We start from the raw sequence: 22325 nt of genomic DNA on the forward strand, positions 1-22325 counted from the left end.
AAAAAGAATAGGAATATGGTACAAATGTTCAGTTATAAGAAGAATAAACTTCTGAGGATCTAATGTACAGCATGATGACTATAGTTAATGATACAGTTTTGTATACTTCAAAGTTACTGAGAGTGGATCTTAAGCATTCTCACCACACAAAACGAGTTAAATACGTGAGTGGTAGATGCGTTAATTATATTAGTCTTGGTAATTTTTCTAAAATGTTGTAATGTATATGTATATAAAATCATCACATTGTGCACTTAAATTACTATAATTACGTTTGTTAATTATTCCTCAATAAAGCTAAAAGAAAAACCAGGTTTCCTTAGGAATGTAGGAAATGGATTATATAAAAATAAAGTACTTAGACTTCCTTTCAAATGAATTCTTTGGAGGCCAATCAAACTTCACTCTTTTGATGTATCTGATGTGGTTTTTAGGGTTATCTTAGATGTTTTTCACATATTTAAATTTTGAAACAGGATAGAAAAAGAAGTTTGCAAAACAGAGAGAAGGCTACATTGGAAAAATCCCTTTAATGTCCACATGAATCAAGACATAAAACACTGTCATCATCTCCAATGTCAATGATAGGTCACTTCCTCTCTTTACTCCTTCCATTCCTTTGGAATTAGCCATCCTACTGACTTTTGGTAATCACTTCCTTGCCTAGCAACTTTGGGCAAATCATATGTCTTATGTGTTATATCTTATCTGTTGACAGAGTCTTCTCCTGTGTAAGAAAGGACACTCATAGTGCCCATCTCACTGAGTCCTTTTGAAGATTAAATGAGAACCCTTAGCATATGATCCACAGTAAATCATCAATATGTACTTGTTATTTATTCTGCTCACAAAACACATTGGAAGTCAACTCAATCTTTGTTTATAGATGTATTCATCAGCGACGTACTTATCTATCAATGATATGATGATCTGAGAAAAAATCAGCACATACCAAATATCATACAGATCAGGAAGATGTGGCTAAGACTCAAAATTAAATTTGTGCTAGCACTTCTTAATATTTCAAGGCAGAATGTAAGAGTCTGTCTGTCCTCAAGAAACTTAGGACCATGCAATTAAGCATGTATGCAGTTTACTTTGGCATAGATTAAAATTGAAATGTCAGAGTCAGTGAAACCCTCTGTTTTAAGAAATGATATTGTGAAATAATTACTGAGTATACTGTGTATCAGGAATTGTGCTAAGTGTATAACATTTTGCTAAGTATATGGCTAAGTGAATACATGTTGTTTTAGATTTTGATTGTATATTACTTATTAGGTTTATAATGAACCCAGAAGAGGAAACTGAGTCAGAGAGGAATTAAATAATTAATAATATTAATTAGTAAGTAAATTAATTATTAAGTAAATATTAATAGTATTTAATAGAGTTATTGTGAAGATTAAACAAGATTATACCTATAAAGTGTTTAGAAGAATGTTAGGTACACGGGAATGCTAAAATTGGAAACTAATAAAAGAATGATTAGATCTATTGATCGCCAATGTGATTAAGCAACATACTGATGTCATATGCTTATTCATAGCAAAACCACAGTATCAACCCAAGCAATTTCAATTCATTATGTTTAAGGTTTCCCAAACTTTAACTTTAACAATGGTAGAAAACCCAAAAGTTATGCAAAATCTTAACTGAAATGTATTTTATAAATCACTAAACCTTGATTCATCATTTTACAGATGGGGACTCTAGAACCATGAATACAAATTCCTAAATTGAGTGAAGAGCTATTCTGGAGAATGAATTAATCTCTTTTTTTCCTATCCATGTTCTTGCATAGGCACTCTTTGTGGCTGTGATAGCATTGTTCATGTTTGAGAGAATGAAGAGATTTAGTGGATTTTCTCACATATATAGCTTTCTTACCCTTTATAAATGACCTACATATGTAGGAGGGAGGGACTGATTGAGCTTGTACTTTTTGTTTATCATCTATGTTTTCATATATAGAGAGAGTTTAGCTTAATTTATTATCTCCTTTGGTATATGTATATCGAAATATTCTGATTCAAGAACAATAACTTTGAAGGTTTTGAGTTTTGCATAAAATAATTAGTTAACTGTGATAAAGCAGGGTTTTTAACACTACATTTATTATGTTGCTTTGACTCTACATCTTTTATGTGTTAACTCAGGCTCTAGACTTAGAAAACACTGATTTCAAGTTCTGGTTTGCTAATCACTAGTTAAGTGTTCTATGTATACTTTATCAGGAAAGTCTCAACTAATTTTTAACGTATCTAAGATATTATTACTCTTGTATCTGCATCAGACTGAACTGAAACTGCATTCAGTTGCATAATGTTTTATTTTTTTTCAAAGATCTTATTCATCTATTTTTAAATTTGAAACTCAAACTTTCCAATTTATTTAGGAGAGAAATGATTTTTCTACATTTTAGATAAGGAAAAGTCAGAAGGAAATGAACTTAGGAGTTTACACTTAAAATTGATGACTGAATCAAGATTAGAGACTAGAGCTCTTCTCCCACTCTAAAATTGAGAAAGTAGAAATACAGGTGGTGGTGTACATGTGGGAAACTGCAAGTGTATGGGGAAGTGGAAATGAAAAGAGATTACCAAGAAGGAAAATAAAACGTCACCTATGGCCTTGAAGAGTGGAGAAATTGAAGATTCAAATATGTATTTGGCAAAGTTATTTGGTTAGAAGTTGAGAGAACATTTAATTAGCAGGGAAATTAATTTTGTAACAAATGAAGACAGAATGATTGGCTTTGCTTGAATATTCTAACGGCCTTAGTTTCTTTGGAGGCTTAATTTTGTGTATAAATCAAAATTTTCTTGTTCAGCTTTGGGGAGGGTAAAAAACTTGTCTTTTGTTTTATCTCCATGCATATGATTAAATTAATGTTATTGTTTATGTCCATTCAAATGAATAAGTGACTACATTAAGAGTTGATGAAACCAGTATTTTAAATATTATTTTAAAAATAGTCTTTATTTATTTACAGGTAAGGAAATCTTTTCATTATATAATTGGAAAAATAAAGTATTCCTTTTCAATGACTTCTCTATAAGCTATTCCTAAATCTTAAAATTGCAACATAGAAATAAGTTCATTTGTTTTAAAGCTCCATGACAAAGGAATTTTTTGTTTGGAAGGTGACACAATTAACTTGATCTGTAAAAGAGAGCTATGGGGAGAGCATTTAAAAATTAATTGACAAGAAAATGTAGCTACAAGATTAGAGGAGAAGATACATTACAAAATTGAAAGAAAAGTTTCAAATATTAATGATGCATTTTGAAGTCAAAATTTGTAGTAAACACAATTAGTCCGTGTGGTTATCAGTTCTATGTAATTTTTTCAATAGCGATGAGGTTCAAATTAAGTTAGCAGAAGCTATGATCAACCTAAGCTGAATTGTCTGTATTTTTGTATATCAAATTCTCTCGATTTAATATAATTGCTAAATGAGAAAGAGATTCAAACTACCGTTATTCATTATATATATTTTCTATATACTTTTAATTACAATTATTCTATATAAAACTAGGGAATTTGATTAGTATCTCAACGTTTTCTACTTGTTCAAAATAATTTTATCATTTAAAATATCATTTTCTATAATGTAGTCATATTTACTGGACTTTATTATTGTCAGCTTTAGATTACTGATTTGTAACACTAACATTGAGAAAATAAAATTAGCAATTAATATTTCTATGTTAATGAAGCAATGACCATTTATCGATTTGAGGTTCACAACTATTTTGTGACAAAGTGCAGAAAAAGGTTTCCTCGTTTTTCACATGAGATACCTTAAATTCAAAGAAATTAGCCAAATTCACACTCTGATAATTAATAGTAAAACTGGGTGCCAAATGTTTATCTTTACATAAATTTTTACTGTAAACTTTTCTAAGAATTATGCAGTATCAAGATTCTTTATGGGTTTGGGCAAAAAGCACAAATTGGACAAATAGAGAATATAAACTCATTCTCTCATTCAAACCACTGAGAAGAAATTAATTTGCAAAATATAGCATACTGAGTCAAGAGCAAAACCATGAAGATAAAACTGCCTTCTCCCTCTCTTATTTAGTTTTAACTAATGCTTTATTTTCTGGTTCATTTATATACACGATTTTTATTGATGTGCCTATAGAAATCAATATACTCCTAATATAAAATATCAGCATTTTACTGCCACAAATAACTAAGAAAAAGATAAAGAAGCTTTCAAAAAATTGTTCAAACCAATTGCAGAGACCTCTTGCAGAGTTTCTATTTTCCACTTTGTAAATATATATGTATCATCACAGAAATATTTTATTTTCTACCTCATTTTAAAATTATTATGAGGAGCATATATTGCAATAGTGACCACTGTTAAGCTTTACATTTGCTTGTATATTATTAAACAAAACTTTGTATGACTCATAATTGCATCTTTAACAAATTTGAATTTTTAAGGATCCAGAGTAATGTCCTTTCCAAGGACTTAGTTGTATAGTCCTTTAGAATAGGAAAATATTTAGCAACTTATAGTAATTTTTAGAGTTTTTTGTGTGTATTTGAGGAAGATGTCCCTGAGCTAACATCTGTGCCAGTCTTATGTGGGATGCCACCACATCATGGCTTGAGGAGCGATGCTAGGTCCATGCCTGGGATCCCACTCTGTGAACCCCCAGCCACCGAAGTGGAGTATGTGAACCTAACCACTAAGCCACCATGCTGGCCCCTATACATTTATAAATACTTGATTGAATGTATTTTATTAATGTCAAGATTGAACATAGTGTCCTGAAAGATTGACCTAAGAAAATCATTATGAGAGTAACCAGAAAAAAATTATTAAATATCAGATTTTTATTTTCTGAAACACTGTGATCATGTCCCTTAAACATAGTTTAATGAAGTTAGTTATTGTCAATTTTCTGCATGAGCATTTCTGATATTGACTTATGCATTATGTCTTTTCAGGGGACAGGTAGGCATTTTTACTGCACTGGACCACAGAAAATAGGCGTAACATCACTGTGTTTATTCTATTGGGACTATCTCAAAACAAGAACATTGAGATCCTCTGCTTTATATTATTTTTATTTTCCCACATTGTTATTTGGATGGGAAATGTGCTCATCATTTTTTCTATGACATACAGTCAGCTAACTGACTACCCTATATATTTCTCCCTTAATTGCCTCTCACTCTCCAACCTTTGCTACACATCACAGTGACACTCAAATTAATGACTGATTTACTGGCAGAAAGGAAGACTATTCCTATAATAACTGCATTATACAGCTCTTTATCCTTCACTTTTTGGGGGGCATTGAGATCTTTATCCTCTCAGGCCTGGCTTATGACAATTATGTAGCCATCTGCAAGCCCCTGCACTACACCATCGTGAGCAGATGAAGGTGTAATGGAATCATCGTAGCCTGTTGTCCTGAGGGATTTATACACTCTGCCAGTTAGTTTCTTCTCACCATCTTCTTACCATTCTGTGGGCCCAATGAGATAGATCACTATTTCTGTGATATGTCTCCTTTGTAGAAAGTAGCTTGCACCAATATCTACAGAATTGGTCTCTTGGTAATTGTTAATTCAGCTCTCATTGCTTTGATGACTTTCATGATTTTGATGGTGTCTTATTTTCTGATATTATACATCATCAAGGCTTACCCTGCAGAGAGCCACACCAAAGCCCTTTCCACTTGTAGTTCCCACATCATAGTTGAGGTTCTGTTCTTTGTGCCTGTTTTCCTCATTTACATTGATCAGCCACAATTTTTCCAGAGGGCATGATGTTCGCTCTTTCCCACACCATCATTGCCCCAATATTCAACCCCCTGATCTACATGTTGAGAAACTTGGAGATGAAGAATGCCTTGAGGAAAATGTGGTATCATCAATTGTTTCTGGAAGAGAAGTAACTTACACAGTCATTGTAACTATAAATTTTTCGCACTTAGTAACAGCAGAGGCCAGATGAACCTTTGTGAAGGAAAGTACATATTGTTCAGACCTTGCAATAACCTTCATCTCTACCACCATAGCTACTTTATATTTAGATCAATGAGTAAGAACTTGGGTGGCTGGGAAAAAAGGTTGACTGAGAGCTCCAAAACATATAATCTGGTCTACCATCATTGATAATTTCCTCTGCAGTGTACATCATATAGTGAGCATTTATAGGACTCAGATATTTTCATATTTTGTCCATGAAGTCTGTTCATATGTCTCTTTTTCACACCTTTCATCCTATGCTTTCTAAATCCCTAGGCCTCCAGTGAAAATATCAGCAATTACCATGAACTGGAATAGAGCTATACCTCTAGTTATCTCTTGGTCTATACCAAGGCAACAACTAACTGCACTGGTTGAGGTTTAGCTAACTGAGAAGATTTTCCTTAATCCATGTCTTTTTAGGGACATTTATATTTGGGGATGTAATGCTACCACATCCCATTTCTGTTCGCCCCAAATTTTCATGTAAAACTAAATATAAACAGATACAATCATATTTCCTTCTCAGCCAACTGCTCATAAGGCCACAACTAGTGACAGAGGAAGGAAGACAATTTGGCAAGAGTCTCATGAACGTTTCTTGAGCCTACCAGACCTTAAGAAAATAAGCATAATTTTGCAGGAAAATAGCTCAGGTGAGGTTATTATATGATCTTCAGGCAATGAGAATCTGTTCTCCTCTGGAAATGAGGAGGGAGCTGATTTTGTTTGTCTAGAGGTTTCAGGGAAATTGGGCCATCAAAATTCTCATGTTCACCCCAAATGTCACTGTCTTAGATTGCTGAGTCCCATGTTTTTTCAGGCCTTGTTGTTAACATAAGAGATTGTAGAACCTGTCCTTTCAGTCTCACGTCCAGCTGTGCCATACTCACAATCAAATCCTAGGCCTCATTTTCATTTTAAAGGTCTTTGTTTTGGCTTCTGGAGAGCAGAGCTGCACCACAAGATTTCATGTCTTACAGTACTCCTTAAGTTTCAGGGGGCCAAGTATAACTATCCTATTGTTTATATTAGGGTTCTGCTCCCAACATCAGAAGTCAGACCACTTCACAATCCTTATAATTATGTTATACTCATACATCATTCAAGCTCCACAGTCATTGCAGTACTCAGTACATCAACACTGTTTATGGGAAATAAGTAAAATGAAATTTTGTGAAAAAAATAAAAATTTCTTTATAAAAAATATGAGGCAGCCACTTGTGATTTGTTGTTCAGATCCTGGGTGCAGACCTACACACCGCTTGACAAACCACACTGTGGCAGGCGTCCCACATATAAAGTACAGGAAGACGGACATGGATTTTAACTCAGAGACAGTCTTCTTTAGCACAAAGAAGAGGATTGGTGGCAGATGTTAGCTCAGGGCTAATATTCCTCAAATTAAATAAATAAATAAATAAATATAAGGTTAAAATTGTTATAGCAGAAGCACTATAGTTTTCTCTCAAAATACTAACTTATATGTTCTTCTAATTAACAAATCATTATTTTTCCCACAGAAAAGAATGACCAACATGGTTTTCAAAGTTATTCCAACTATGGATGCCCTGAGACAACCAAATTCCTCACTTCTCTCCTAAATAAGTCACTTTACTATCCTTATCCAGTCCCAACCATCACCTATGCATCATTTTGAGGTATGCTCAATTCTGTCCCAATTCCTTGCTCATATTGTTCACCTCAGCGAGAAAGTCCCTAAGTTATATCTTGCATAATCACAGACTGTATGCAACTCAAGCTTCACTTCAGTTATGAAATACTTTCTAGATATTTTTAACCATCTGTTATCTATTGTATATCTTTTTTTAATTGATTTCCCAAATTACAAAAAAAATCTTATTTCTTTTAGAGGAAAGTTTTCTAAATTTTACTTAACACAAATTCTTATCATAGTATTTGTAAGAGGAAGGCCTACAAACATTCACCTGGTCTGAGAGTTAAATCTGTCAAAAATTTTATTTGCAGGTTGCTACTGCAGGGCCTGGAGGAAGGGGTGGGCCACTCAGATGTGAAGTGGCACAAGAGAAATATTCTACCCATTGTTCAGTCAATTTATTCTGCAGTACAGCAAACTTCAAAACCTGATTCCCATCTCTCTGACCTTAGGCTTCTTTTTCATTTTCTAGTTTTACTTCTGTTCAGACCCTATTCCTTACTGTTTCTTCAGAATTTGTTTCAACATAAAGGAAATGGCCTATCAAGAATGAGTGTAGTTCTCGTCAAGATGGCGCTGTGAGCAGACGTTGAACTCACCTCCTCCCATGATCACAATCAGGTTACAACAATTTTTGGAAGAATCACCCTGGATTGAAAACTGTAAACTGGATAAAAAGAACCCCCACGACAAGGGACAGTCCTGACAAAGGCAGAAGAGGCAGTAACTCCGGCCAGAGAGGAAAAAAGCCACCTTTGGGAGCAGCGGAGCTTCTCAGCTGGCCAGGCGGGAGACAACCTAAGGTACGCAGCCCTCCCTGGAGGAGTGAGGTCTAGAGCGGGGGCAATACTGCTATAATCATCCTTCAGACTCAACCCAACTGAGAGGGGGGTCTTACTGTCTGGCTTTGCTGGCTATTAACTGCAGTGAGGACACCCCAGAAAAGCTATTGGCTGAAAGCCAAAATGATCCAGGTCTTAAAGGGCCCACACACAAACTCACTCATTGCAGCAACCTAAAATCACCAGAGAGAAGGCTGACTGTCCTTTGGTGAAACAAGACTAACCTGGTGGGCTCTGGGGGCATCTTGGTGAGAGGAGGATCCTCTCCTGAGACTGAGACATTGGTGGGGGCCATTGTTCTGAGCTAGTCCAGGCTTGCTGATAAGGACACTGGTAGGAGCCATTGAGGTGCCTCCCTTGGGCTGTTAGCCCAGGGATCTGCCACACCCACTAGAGCACAGATTTAATCCAGTTCAGCCAGGGCAGGCAACGTACCCTAGGGACTGGCCCCACCTAACAGCAAGCCCTCAGGCTACTTTTCAGCCTGCATTGACTGAGTGCCTTGATCCTCTACAGGCAGGCAAGAGTGTCTGCCTCTGTGGGGCAGGGCCTGTGTGAGGACCAGGTGAACTGTGGGGGGCATTGCGGCAGAGGTGGGGGCCTCTGCAGTGTGGCAGAGGGGTACGCTCCAGGGGGTTGAGAAGAGTGCACAGACCAAGACTGTGTTGACAGTGTATGAGGTCCAGAGGGGGGTGAGGCTTATCAGCCGCAGAAGACTTGTGCTTCACAAATGGCCATAAAAACGAGCAGCCCCACCTTCCAAAGCCTGAAACAACTGAGTGCCTCCATGCCAAGGGCTAGCCCCACTCAGGTGCACTCCTAAAAGAACTGACATTAGCTTTGTTGGCCTCAGGCCTATCACAACTGTACACCCCTGAGCCTAGCAACCAGCTACACTGGGTACCAACCCAATTAAGAGGACACTTGCAATAAGAGTGTGCTAATAGACTTTGTAGCCAACAGTGCTGAGGCCCCTCCAAACCGGATTTACAAACAGCTGGCCAGGGAAGGAAAGATCAGACTCCCTGTGTACCTGCAGTGGGAGAAAACCTGCCACAGCAGAAGAACACAAGTAGCCAACAAAGGGGTCACTCCTGGTTCTTATGGTCTGGTGATGAGAGGGAAGCACACTGTTGGGCCTCATAAGGCATCTCTTACATAAGGCCACTTCTCCAAGATCAGGAGACATAGCCGACTCACCTAGTACAAAGAAAATAGCACAGAGAAAGAGGCATAATGAGGAGGCAAAGGAATACTTTCCAAGTAAGGGAACACTACAAAACACCTGAAAAAGAACTAAGTGAAACAAAAACTAGCTACCTCCTTGACAAGGAATTCAAACAAAATATAATGAGGATGCTCACAGATATGCAGAGAAGAATGGATGAACACAGTGAGCACATCAGCAAAGAATTGGAAGATATAAAAAAGAACCAATCAGAAATGAAGAATACAATACTTGAAATGAGAAATTCACTAGAGGGACTCCATAGCAGCGTAGAGGAAACAGAAGAATGGATCAGCGAGCTAGAGGAAAGATTAGAGGAAATCACCCAAGCAGAACAGAAAAGAGAAAAAAGAATTAGACAGAATGAGAACAGTGTAAGGGAACTCTGGTACAATATCAAGTGTGCTAACATTCGGATTATAGGGGTCCCAGAAGGAAAAGAGAGAGACAAAGGGGCAGAAAATTTATTTGTCAAAATAATAGAGGAAAATTTTCCTCACCTGAGGAAGGAAACAGACATCCAAGTTCAGGAAGCACAGAGAGCTCCAAACAAGAGAAGCCCAAAGAGGCCCACACCAAGATATATTATAATCAAAATGTCTAAAATAAAAGACAAAGAGAGAATCCTAAAAGCAGCAAGAGAAAGGCCACAAGTGACATATAAAGGGAAGCCCATCAGGCTGTCAGCGGACTTCTCAGTCGAGACCCTACAGGTGAGAAGAGAATGGCATGACATATTTGAAGTGATAAAAGGAAAAAACCTACAACTAAGAATATTCTATCCATCAAGGCTGTCATTCAGAATAGAAGGAGAGATAAAGAGCTTCCCAGACAAGCAAAAATTAAAGGAGTTTATCACCAAGAAACCAGTTCCACAAAAAATGCTGAAGGGACTTATTTAAGTGGGACAGTAATGACCACAAATAGAGATAAAAGAAAAAAATTATTAAAAAACCCCAAAACAACAGCAAGAAAAAACAGGCAATAAAATCACTTGTAAGGTAAAAGTATGGTAAAGGCAGCAGATCAACTACCTGTGAAGGTAATATGAAGGTTAAAAGACAAATGTACTAAAATTACCTATTTCAATGATGAGAGAGTAATGGATATACACACACTAAACAAAAGATTATATATGATGTGAAAAACATATAATGTGGGAGGAGGGGAGTGAAAAAGTAAAGCTTTTAGAAAGATGTCAAGCTAAAGAGTCTATCTACTCAATATAGACTGTTACATGCATAGTATATTAAATAGGATCCTCATGGTAACCACAAACTAGAAACCTATAACAAGCAGGAAAAAAAGTAAGACAAAAGAAATCAAACATATTACTAAAGATAGCCATCAAACCGCAAGTGAAGAGAGCAAGAGAAAAAGAAAGGAACAGAGAAGAACTACTAAAACACTCAAGAAAAAGAAAAAGTGACAAAATGGCAATAAATACATATTTATCAATAGCTACTTTAAATGTCAATGGATTAAATGCTCCAATCAAATGCCATAGAGTGGCCAACTGGATAAAAAAAAACAAGATCCATGTATATGCTGCATACAAGAGACACACTTCAGACCTACAGACACTCACAAACTGAAAGTGAAAGGATGGAAAAAGATATTCCATGCAAATGGAAAAGAAAAGAAAGCAGGGGTAGCAATACTTATATCAGACAAAATAGACTTTAAATCAAAAACTGTAATAAGAGACAAAGACGGGCACTACGTATGATAAAGGGAACAATCCAACAAGAGGACATAACACTTGTAAATATCTATGCACCCAACATAGGAGCACCTAAATATATAAAGCAATTATTAACAGACATAAGGGGAGAAATAGACAGTAACACAATAATAGTAAGGGACTTTAACACTCCACTTACACCAGTAGATAGATCATCCAAACAGAAGATCAATAAGGAAACACTAGCCTTAAAGGGCACATTAGACCAGGTGGACTTAGTAGATATATACAGAACATTCCATCCAAAAACCACAGAATACACATTCTTTTCAAATTCCCATGGAACATTCTCCAGGATTGATCACATATTAGGCCACAAAACAAGTCTCAATAAATTTAAGAAGATCGAAATAATACCATGCATCTTTTCTGACCACAAAGGTATGAAACTGGAAATCAACTACAGAAAGAAAACCAGAAAAGCCACAAAAATGTGGAGATTGAACAAAATGCCACTGAACAATGATTGGGTCAATGAAGAAATCAAAGAATAAATCTAAAAATTCCTGGAGACAAATGAAAATGAAAACACGACATGCAAAAATCTGTGGGATACAGCAAAAGTGGTTCTATGAGGGAAGTTTATAGCAATTCAGGCCTACCTCAACAAAGAAGAAAAATCCCAAATAGACAATCTAAAAGTGCACCTAAAGGTACTGGAAAAAGAAGAACAAACAAAGCCCAAAATCAGCAGAAGGAAGGAAATAAAAATCAGAGCAGAAATAAGCAAAATAGAGACTAAAAAAGCAATAGAAAAAATTAATGAAACCAAGAGCTGGTTCTTCAAAAAGATAAACAAAATTGACAAACCTTTAGCTAGACTCACCAAGAAAAAAAGAGAGAAGGCTCAAATAAATAAAATCAGATGAAAGAGGAGAGATTACAATGGACACCTCAGAAATACAAAAGATAATAAGAGAATATTATGAAAAGCTATACTCCAACAAATTGGGTAATCTAGAAGAAATGGATAAATTCTTAGAAACATACAACCTTCCAAAACTGGACCAAGAAGATGTAGAAAATTTGAATAGACCGATCACCAGTAAGGAGATCGAAACAGCAATTAAAAACCTCCCAAATAATAAAAGTCCAGGCCCAGATGGCTTCCCTGGTGAATTCTATCAAACATTCCAAGAAGACTTACTACCTATCCTTCTCAAACTCTCCCAAAAAATTGAAGAGGAGGGGAGGCTTCCTAACTCCTTCTACAAAGCAAACGTTATCCTGCTACCAAAACCAGACAAGGACAACACAAAAAAAGAAAATTACAGGCCAATATCACTGATGAACATCGATGCAAAAATCCTCAGCAAAATACTAGCAAATTGAATACAACAATACATTAAAAAGATCATACATCATGATCAAGTCGGTTTCATTCCGGGGATGCAGGGATCGTTCAACATCTGCAAATCTATCAACGTAATACACCACATTAACAAAATGAAGAATATAAATCAGATGATCATCTCAATAGATGCAGAGAAAGCATTTGACATGATACAGCATCCATTCATGATAAAAACTCTAAATAAATTGAGTATAGAAGGAAAATACCTCAACATAGTAAAGGCCGTATATGACAAACCCACAGCAAATATCATTCCCAATGGAGAAAAACTGAAATCTATCCCTCTAAGAACAGGAACCAAACAAGGATGCACACTGTCACCACTCTTATTTAACATAGTATTGGAAGTCCTAGCCAGAGCTATCAGGCAAGAAAAAGAAATAAATGGGATCCACATTGGAAAAGAAGAAGTGAAACTGTCACTCTTTGGAGATGACACGATTTTATATCTAGAAAACGCTAAAGACTCCACTAAAAAACTTTTAGAAATAATAAAGGAATACAGTCAAGCTGCGGGATACAAAATCAATGTACAAAAATCCATTGTGTCTCTATACACTAACAGCGAAGTAGCTGAAAGAGAAATCAAGAATACAATCCCATTTACAACTGCAACAAAAGAAGAAAATACCTAGGAATAAACTTAATGGAAGAGGTGAAAGATCTGTACACTGAAAACAATAAAACATTGTTGAAAGAAATCGAAGAAGACACAAAGAAATGGAAAGATATTCCGTGCTCTCGGATTGGAAAAATTAACATTGTTAAAATGTCCATACTTCCTAAAGCAATCTATAGATTCAACGCAATCCCTATCAAAGTTCCAACAACATTTTTTACAGAAATAGAACAAAGAATCCTGAAATTTATATGGAACAACAAAAGACCCCGAATAGCAAAAGGATTCCTGAGAAAAAAGAACAAAGCTGGAGGTATCACATTCCCCGAATTCAAATTATACTACAAAGCCATAGTAACCAAAACAGCATGGTACTGGCACAAAAACAGACACACAGATTAATGGAACAAAATTGAGAGCCCAGAAGTAAACCCACACGTTTACGGACAGCTAATATTCGACAAGGGAGCCAAGAGAATACAATGTAGAAAGGAGAGTCTCTTCAATAAATGGTGTTGGGAAAACTGGACAGCCACATGCAAAAGAATGAAAGTAGACCATTCCCTTACACCATGCACAAAAATCAAGTCAAAATGGATTAAAGACTTGAATGTAAGACCTGAAACCATGAGACTTCTAGAAGAAAACATAGGCAGTACGCTCTTTGACATTGGTCTGAGCAGCATATTTTCAAGTCCCATGTCTGACCGGGCAAGGGAAACAAAAGAAAAAATGAACAAATGGGACTGCATCAAACTAAAAAGTTTCTGCACAGCAAAGGAAACCATCAACAAAATGAAAAGACAACCTAACAATTGGAATAAGATATTTGCAAACCACGTATCAGATAAGGGGTTAATATCCAAAATATACAAAGAACTGATACAGCTCAACAACAAAAAACCCAACAATCCAATTAGAAAATAGGCAAAGGATCTGAACAGAGATTTCACCAAAGAAGATATACAGCGGGCCAACAGGCATATGAAAAGATGCTAAACATCATTAGCTATCAAGGAAATGCAAATCAAAACTACAATGAGGTATCACCTCACTCCTGTCAGAATGGCAATAATTAACAAGACAGGAAACAACAAATGTTGGAGAGGGTATGGAGAGAAGGGAACCCTTGTTCACTGCTGGTGGCAGTGCAAACTGATGCAGCCACTATGGAAAGCAGTTTGGAGTCTCCTCAGAAAATTAAGGATAGATCTACCATATGATCCAGCTATTCCACTGCTGGGTATTTATCCAAAAAACTTCAAAACACAACGGCATAAAGATCCTTGCACCCCTATGTTCATTGCAGCATTATACACAGTAGCCAAGACTTGGAAGCAACCTAGGTGCCCATCAAGGGATGAATGGATAAAGAAGATGTGGTATTTATACACGATGAACTACTACTCAGCCATAAGAAATGACGAAATCCGGCCATTTGTGACAACATGGATGGACCTTGAGGGTTATTATGCTGAATGAAATAAGTCAGAGGGAGAAAGTCAAATGCCATATGATCTCACTCATAAGTAGAAGATAAAAACAACAACAGCAAAAAAACCACATGGCATTGGAGATTGGACTGGTGATTACCATTGGGGAAGGGGGGAGGGGGGAGTGCAAAAGGGGTGATTAGGGTCACATGTGAAGGGATGCACTATAATTAGCTTTCCGGTGGTGAACATGATGTAATGTATCCAGAATTTGAAATATGATGTACATCCAAAAAAAATAAAAATTATAAAAAAATGTAAAGAATGTGTGAAAGTGGACTCTTGGTTTGTGATCAAATTCCTTGGAATATAAAGGATTATTAACCATGGCATAACTCTTTTTTAATGACTTGAGAGGAATGAAGCCACTTTCAGCTGTACATTGGACAACTTTTCTTTGGGGAATTGTCTCATCCCATAAACAAGTGAGAGGGAGGATTGGGGTTAGAAACTCTCAGGTCATCTATTTAAATGTCACTTGGATATTAAGTAGAAATTTTAATAGGTACATTTCCACTCCTGAAACCACAGTGGAGACACAACTTTTTTGTAGAAAAGAGCACTTTTCAACTTAAATGCCGGTGATGATTTTATTTACTTCTATTTTCAAAAATGTGGAAAGAATGCCTCTCTCTATAAAGAAAACAGGAAAATCCTAGAACAAGGATTTGCATGGGCTGATTGCATGGTGAAATTCATTAATCTTTAGAAATGGAATTAAGCATTTATTCTGACTGCATTAAAAATACTGAATGCCACATTTACTCAGGGATATAGGAAGTCATCTAATGAGATAATCACCCGGTAAGTAAAAATTCAAAAACCTATAATAAATAAATATTAACTTTCAAATACATATATATATAACACAACAATTTCATCTATTAAGAGACTTATTTTATTTGTGCATTTCTCTCTTTCCTTCAAGTTCTGCAGACATTTTGTATAGTAACTTTCCATTACTTAAGTACAATGCAAAGAATAATTTGTGACACATGCCACAGCAGATGTCAAAATGAAGCAGACTTTATATAAAGATTTTTGGAAATCCATGAAAGAAATTAATGATAGCATTTGTGTCATATATGGATGTATGAGAGAAAAGTAAAAGTAATTGGCTAAATCAAGTGAGTGGCTCTCATTTTACAGAGAAGAGAAAAAAGTAAAGAGAAAAGAGGTACAAATTAAAAGAAGTTGAGAGAATGCAGTAGAGTGGAGATTCATCGTTCTCCTTCTACCTCCTTTGCTAGTCTGTATAATAAGACACATGCAGTGAGTAATTATGAGCATGAAATGTTACAATTCAGAAAAAATTAATATCAGAGGACCCTGCACATCAATACGGAACAAGTTTGATGAAGAAGAATGAGAATAGTGTGAAAAGTAAGAACGGAGAAACAATTAGTTCAGCTAAGACTTGGTGCTGGTGATAGGATAAAACTTTGAAACTGTTGGCAAAAATTCAGTACAACCTAGACTTCTTAGGTGAGACCACTTGGTTGCAGAAATAAATAACAAAAACAGATAAAATATCCCTAGAATAATTCTAAAATTGGTTTGAACCTGACAACAAAATTATCAGTATCCAGATAGTGAGAAAATAATAAAAAACATGCCTAAAAATAGTCTTTAGAATCTATCAATATTTATCTAAATTGTATAGAATACTTGGTTTCCTTTTTCCAAAACAGATAATAAAACGATCATTGGGCTTGTGTTAGTATTAATGATCCAATACATGTAAAATGTTTAGAACTGCATCTAGGTTATGGTAAGCATTAAATAAATATTAGATATTAATATTATTTATCTTTTGTATCTGTGCAAGACCTCTAATAATAACAATCAAGTTGACAGGAATTATTATAGCTTCCATTTTTCTCTTAACATTTTGGTGTACTTTTGTTTATGCTTTTTTCCATTATTGGGTACCCAATCTCTACATAATGATGTGAGGAAAAGCAAAGCGATAGAGAAGATAATTTGTGCCTATCATATGCTATGTACCTGGTAATTCAACCTACACAACCATGGAACATTCATATTACAAATGCCCAAATTAAAAAGGGAGAAAATGATTGTCAGACAGCTTAATTTTCTTACTCTAGATCCCATGACCAGATCTCTAGTCTGGTATTTTTCCTGTATCCAAAGTTGATGCATTGACTGTGATGGCAAATTATCAAGGACAAGAATACAAAGCATTGTCACTGCCTGACTGTCTGAAGAACTACCTTGGAGGAATTAAATAAGAATTAATTTCTTGGACGTTCATTATTATTTCAATAATGGGATAAGTGGAAGTATTTTAAAGAGGGTTAAGGGGATAAAATTTTATATAGGTTTAAAGAGCCAAGGAAACTTTCCAGACATATATGAACAAGGAGTGGATTTTGAGCATGGATCTGAAGGGAGGAACCAAAATTTTAGTGTATAATCTAGCATGATATGTCAAGTGAATTACAAGGAATAAGAAGCTATTAAAATAGAGGAAGAATACCTCTCTCATACTGAAGGAGGCTAGCCTGGGTGGTTATGTGATACGTTACCATCAGGAACAAGATGTGACTCAGAGCAGGAGGGAGCCTGAATTATAACCCCCAAAAGGTGCTTTAAATTATCTATTAGGTGCAAAAGGATGAGGAAAACAGTTTGTTAGTCCATACATCCTGAAAAATTATTATTATATTTTTAAATCAAGGAATGGATCTTTCACAGAACTTAAGAGTTCTTGAAAAAGATTGGTACAATCCTTACATTTTAAGAAATAGGAAACAGTGTCTGGGAAAGACTGGACTCCATGGCATATGACTTAATATAGCAAAGACAGTTTAAATAAAAAAAAAATCTCAGCCTCTAATGTAGTTCTTTGACTAGATGTAAAATTAGGATCAAAATATCATTGCCCCATTTGAGATATTCTACTGGGGCTAATTCTTCCTACCATATGCATGTAAGCTGTACCTTCCAGGATTTTCACAGGTTTTGCAGAGTTAAGGAAGATGAGATGACTGATCAATTAAGAAGTGCCAGTTTTAGTTTTTCTATTTCTGTTTCATATATTTATTGTGTGAATGTTTGTAAAAGCAGAGCATGTTTATGCAATGTTTCCATCTTTGAAACTAAATCTAAATAATGAAGTTCCATTTTCTTTCTGAAATTTAGTTTGCTTTTCTAAATTTAATCACCATGAATGTCAAGTATTAAGTTGGAGGGCTGTCAACGGGAAACATTCAACTAAGGGAAAAAGGGAAGCAGCATATCATTTAATTATTTGCCCATTTTGTCAGTTTAGGATATAGTTAACATGAGAGAGAGATAGCTAGAGAGACAGAGTGAGACACAGGCAGAGACAGAGAGAGAGAGAGAGACAAAGAGAGTTTCAAACTATCATGCCAATTAATGAAATTTTTCTAATTGTATTTTTTTCCCAAAAGAATCATGTTTATCTTCAAGGACTGTATGAGCAAAGCATTAATGTCACCTTAAATCCTGGGAAAGGACTCAATGTATGCTTATAACTATAGAAGCATATTGGCAAATTAATTGGAAGTGAGCATACCCACAGTCTAAACTAAAGCTATTTTTACAAATAGATTTATATATTGTTTTCTGATTATGGGCACACTAAGAATATATGTAATATTATGAATAATATGTCTTGGGATGCACTATTAATGAAATTGTTATTTATAAAGGAAGTAATTCAGATACCTTTAAAAAATAAGAAGAGAAAATAATGAAATAATAATTTATTTATCAACTCATGTAACCCTCAATTTATCCAAAATCAATTGAAGCCCAATGCATGTCAAGCAAGTGCTATTCTCACCTGTATGCATTGTTCTAGCTTAACTTGTAGGCAGTCTTTATTTCTCAATTTTACACATTTAAGTAATATTATTTTTCCATCTATTTAAATCAAAGGAAATGTCACAGCCACTTAGGTTCCACCTAGTGTCACGTTTTCTTTACTGCTCTCTATAACGTTGGTAAATATATAATGGGTTCAACTCAGCATCAGGAGTATGATGAGGCAAAGGAGATACTCACCTTGTGGGGAAACAACTCAATAATCCAGATAATAATATTTGAATGAAATATTTTAAAATGCAAATTACACAATAAAAATATCAAAGTTTTAAATAAAGACAGGATACTATATGGGAATTGTACAATTCACCTCATTCACTTCACTTTAAGTCTGGCTGTTTCAACCTATCAAGCAAATCAGTTACTCCTGAAAAAGAAACACATCCTCCCTAAGCTCAACCTTGCATCTCATACATAAGATGATTGTGCATCTTTGTTTATGACTTGAACAATTGTAACTATTAGTACTATTCCCTTTCAGTGTAGACAATAACCTACCTGTTAACTTATATGGTAAGCCTATCCATACAAAGTTCAGAATTAATTACTTTCAAACATAGTATAGAAAGCTGATTAAATAAATGAATTTATTTCTACAGCACTCTGAGTTACAGCATGCTTAGCCAATATTTTTCAGGCAGACCTGTTTAGTCTTAACTACATTAGACCATGGAAAATACCAACAATGTCACTGAATTTGTTCTTTTGGGTCTTTCCCAGAATAAGAAAATTAAAAGCTTGTGCTTTCTACTATTCTTACTTTGTTACATAGCTATTTGGATGGGAAACTTGATCATAATGATTTCTATTACGTGTAGTCAGCTAATTGAACAACCCATGTATTTCTTCCTTAATTACTTTGCTGTCTCAGATCTATGTTACACCTCAATAGTGACACCCAATCTAATCATTGACTTACTGACAGAAAGTAATGTGATTTCTTATTCTAGCTGCATGGCACAGCTTTGTGCCATGCACTTCTTTGGAGGCATTGAGGTCTTTATCCTCACAGTTATGGCCTTTGACCGCTCTGTGGCCATCTGCAAGCCCCGGCACTATACTCTTATCATGAGTAAGCATAGGTGCTATGTTATGGTCACGGCTTGCTGTAATGGAGCATTCCTGCATTCCTGTGTCCAATTTGTCCTCACCGTCAACTTACCTTTCTGTGGTGCCAATGAAATATATCACTATTTCTGTGATGTGTATCCTTTGCTGAAACTGGCCTGCATGGACACATACACTGTTGGGATCCTGGTGGTTGCCAATTCGGGCATGATGGGTTTGGTGACATTTGTGGTCTTGATGCTGTCTTACTTTTTGATATTATATACCATCAGGGGTTACCCTGAAGAGAGCCACACCAAAGCTCTTTCCACTTGCGGTTCACACATCACAGTTGTGGTTCTGTTCTTTGTGCCTGTTCTCTTCATTTACATTAGACCAGCCACAACTCTCCCAGAAGACAAAGTGTTTGCTCTTTTCTACACCATCATTGCTCCCATGTTCAACCCTCTGATCTACACACTGAGAAACACGGAGATGAAGAATGCCTTGAGGAAAGTGTGGTGCCAGAAATCACTTTTGAGTGGAAGGCAAATTGTCTGAAGGCATGTTCTCGCCTCACTACATTCCTTATTGAAGGGATATTTGGTTCCCCTTAACTTTATTAAGCCATGAACTTTGCTCTAAAAAAAACAAGCACAGATACAGGCGTCAGTTCATTAACACTATAATTCACTTTGAAGTACTTCTTTATTGATTTATGTTTCTTATTTATATCTTACCCTAGCTATTTGAGTCATCCTTTTCTTGTTCAAGATCTGTTACACTTATTTTTCATATATTTTTCCTGTAGATTTTATCTGTTAGTTACTACCCGGAGGACACTTTTCTAATCCTCCTATACTTCAGTTCCATGAATAACTCTCCAAATGTACCCAAGCTAACAAATATCGATCATCCCAGACCTAAAGGGTCCATATGACCTGGTTATTTCCATATCCTCCTTTCATTTCTAATCGAAAAGGAGCATTAGAAATTTAGAATCATATTTTCCACTTAGTTCATGATTTTCCATATTTGTTGGAACAATTTAAATAACAGAAAATATTTGTGTAGGTTTAAATAATAAAAATATTATTTAAGAAATAAGGGTTATAGAAAAGTTGGAAGAGTTTTTGTAAGATGATTTTAATGAGATCATATTAAAAAATCATAAAACATTAGTAGTTGCAGAAATATTTGCTATAAATATCCCATTTATATAGCAATGAGAAGATGGTATTGATAATAAGTAAGGTAGCTATGTAATTTATTATTCAAAATGAGCCACATTTGAGTGTAAAAGAGGGGTCTACTAATAATTATGCTGAAATAATAGACATAAAATGAGATTGCGTCAGAAAAGTAGGATGCCTGGCTACTTTTAAATGTCTGAGAAGTATGGACAGCCTAGTGAAAAGGTTTGTGGCAGTGATATTATGGAATGTCCATATAATATTACTTGGAGCGAATGGAACTGTGAAAACAAATGTAAATGCTCGTACTGAAACTACTTTATCTAGATTCTGCTGCAATTTGGTTTTTTCCATGACCATCAAAATGAAAACTACAATTTCCAATTTCTACAGAAATTCTGTACACATGTATATGCACAGGTACCTATGGAATTTAAAAAGTTTTTCAAATACTTGAATTAAATAATTACGTTTCCTTTAACTATTCAGTAAAATAGGGAATCGTTGAATATCATGAAAATAACCTTATGGAGTGGAGTAAGGCATTATATTGCTTTGGTTAGGGAGAATATAACAAACATAGATTGAATATATAAATGAATATATAAAAAGAAAGGCAAAATAATGCCATAGCACGGTGGATGATGAAAACTTTGAGAGCAGTGCAAATGGATAAATTAGAGAGTTGTCCTTAAAAGGGGCACAATTGTACAGGTATTAAAAAATGAAGAGAATTGTTACTAGGGCAATTGATAACCTTATTCAATCTTCAATGAAATTACTATTCTGTCTACATCATGATATATGCCAGTTTGTCCTAGTTGATTAAAGTAACTCTTGAAGCAATGAGAAAATTATTAACAAATGTTTTGGTTTTAATACTTTATTTTGGATTAAACTCAAATTTATTGTCTAAAAATGATTTTTGATTAAAAATTATTGAGTTATTGAAAAGATAAACTTATAACAGAGATTATAATTATGATTCAAGTAATTTCTTATCATGCTCAAAATAAAAAATATGAAGTTAGGAGCAGCTGACAACTAAGCATGCAGATGAATAATATCTTCCTAGTTAAGGGACCCTGGAGAGGTAATTATACTTTCCTTCTTTTCCTTCTTCTTCCATAAAATAGAGATAATAGTATCTATCTCATGAAGTATTTGTGAGGATGAAAGTAAATGAGTATTGTTCTTAGAAAAGAAACTGCTCAAAAGTACTTTGTTACTGTTGGTATTATCTCTAATATCTCT

At 35.2% G+C, this 22325-nt stretch overlaps 1 protein-coding gene and 2 pseudogenes across 4 annotated transcripts in view; 2 read left to right on the forward strand and 1 right to left on the reverse strand.

Annotated features, from left to right (window-relative positions):
- The window catches only part of LOC138916614 (ubiquitin carboxyl-terminal hydrolase 25-like), a 176060-nt gene that overhangs the window by 3735 nt on the left and 150000 nt on the right, over positions 1-22325 (reverse strand). The window lies entirely within an intron of this gene.
- On the forward strand, positions 75-5927 carry LOC138916918 (olfactory receptor 4P4-like; annotated as a pseudogene).
- On the forward strand, positions 19501-20439 carry OR4P65BP (olfactory receptor family 4 subfamily P member 65B, pseudogene; annotated as a pseudogene).

Source organism: Equus caballus, chromosome 12, assembly GCF_041296265.1.
Source record: "Equus caballus isolate H_3958 breed thoroughbred chromosome 12, TB-T2T, whole genome shotgun sequence".
Taxonomy (NCBI): Eukaryota; Metazoa; Chordata; class Mammalia; order Perissodactyla; family Equidae; genus Equus; species Equus caballus.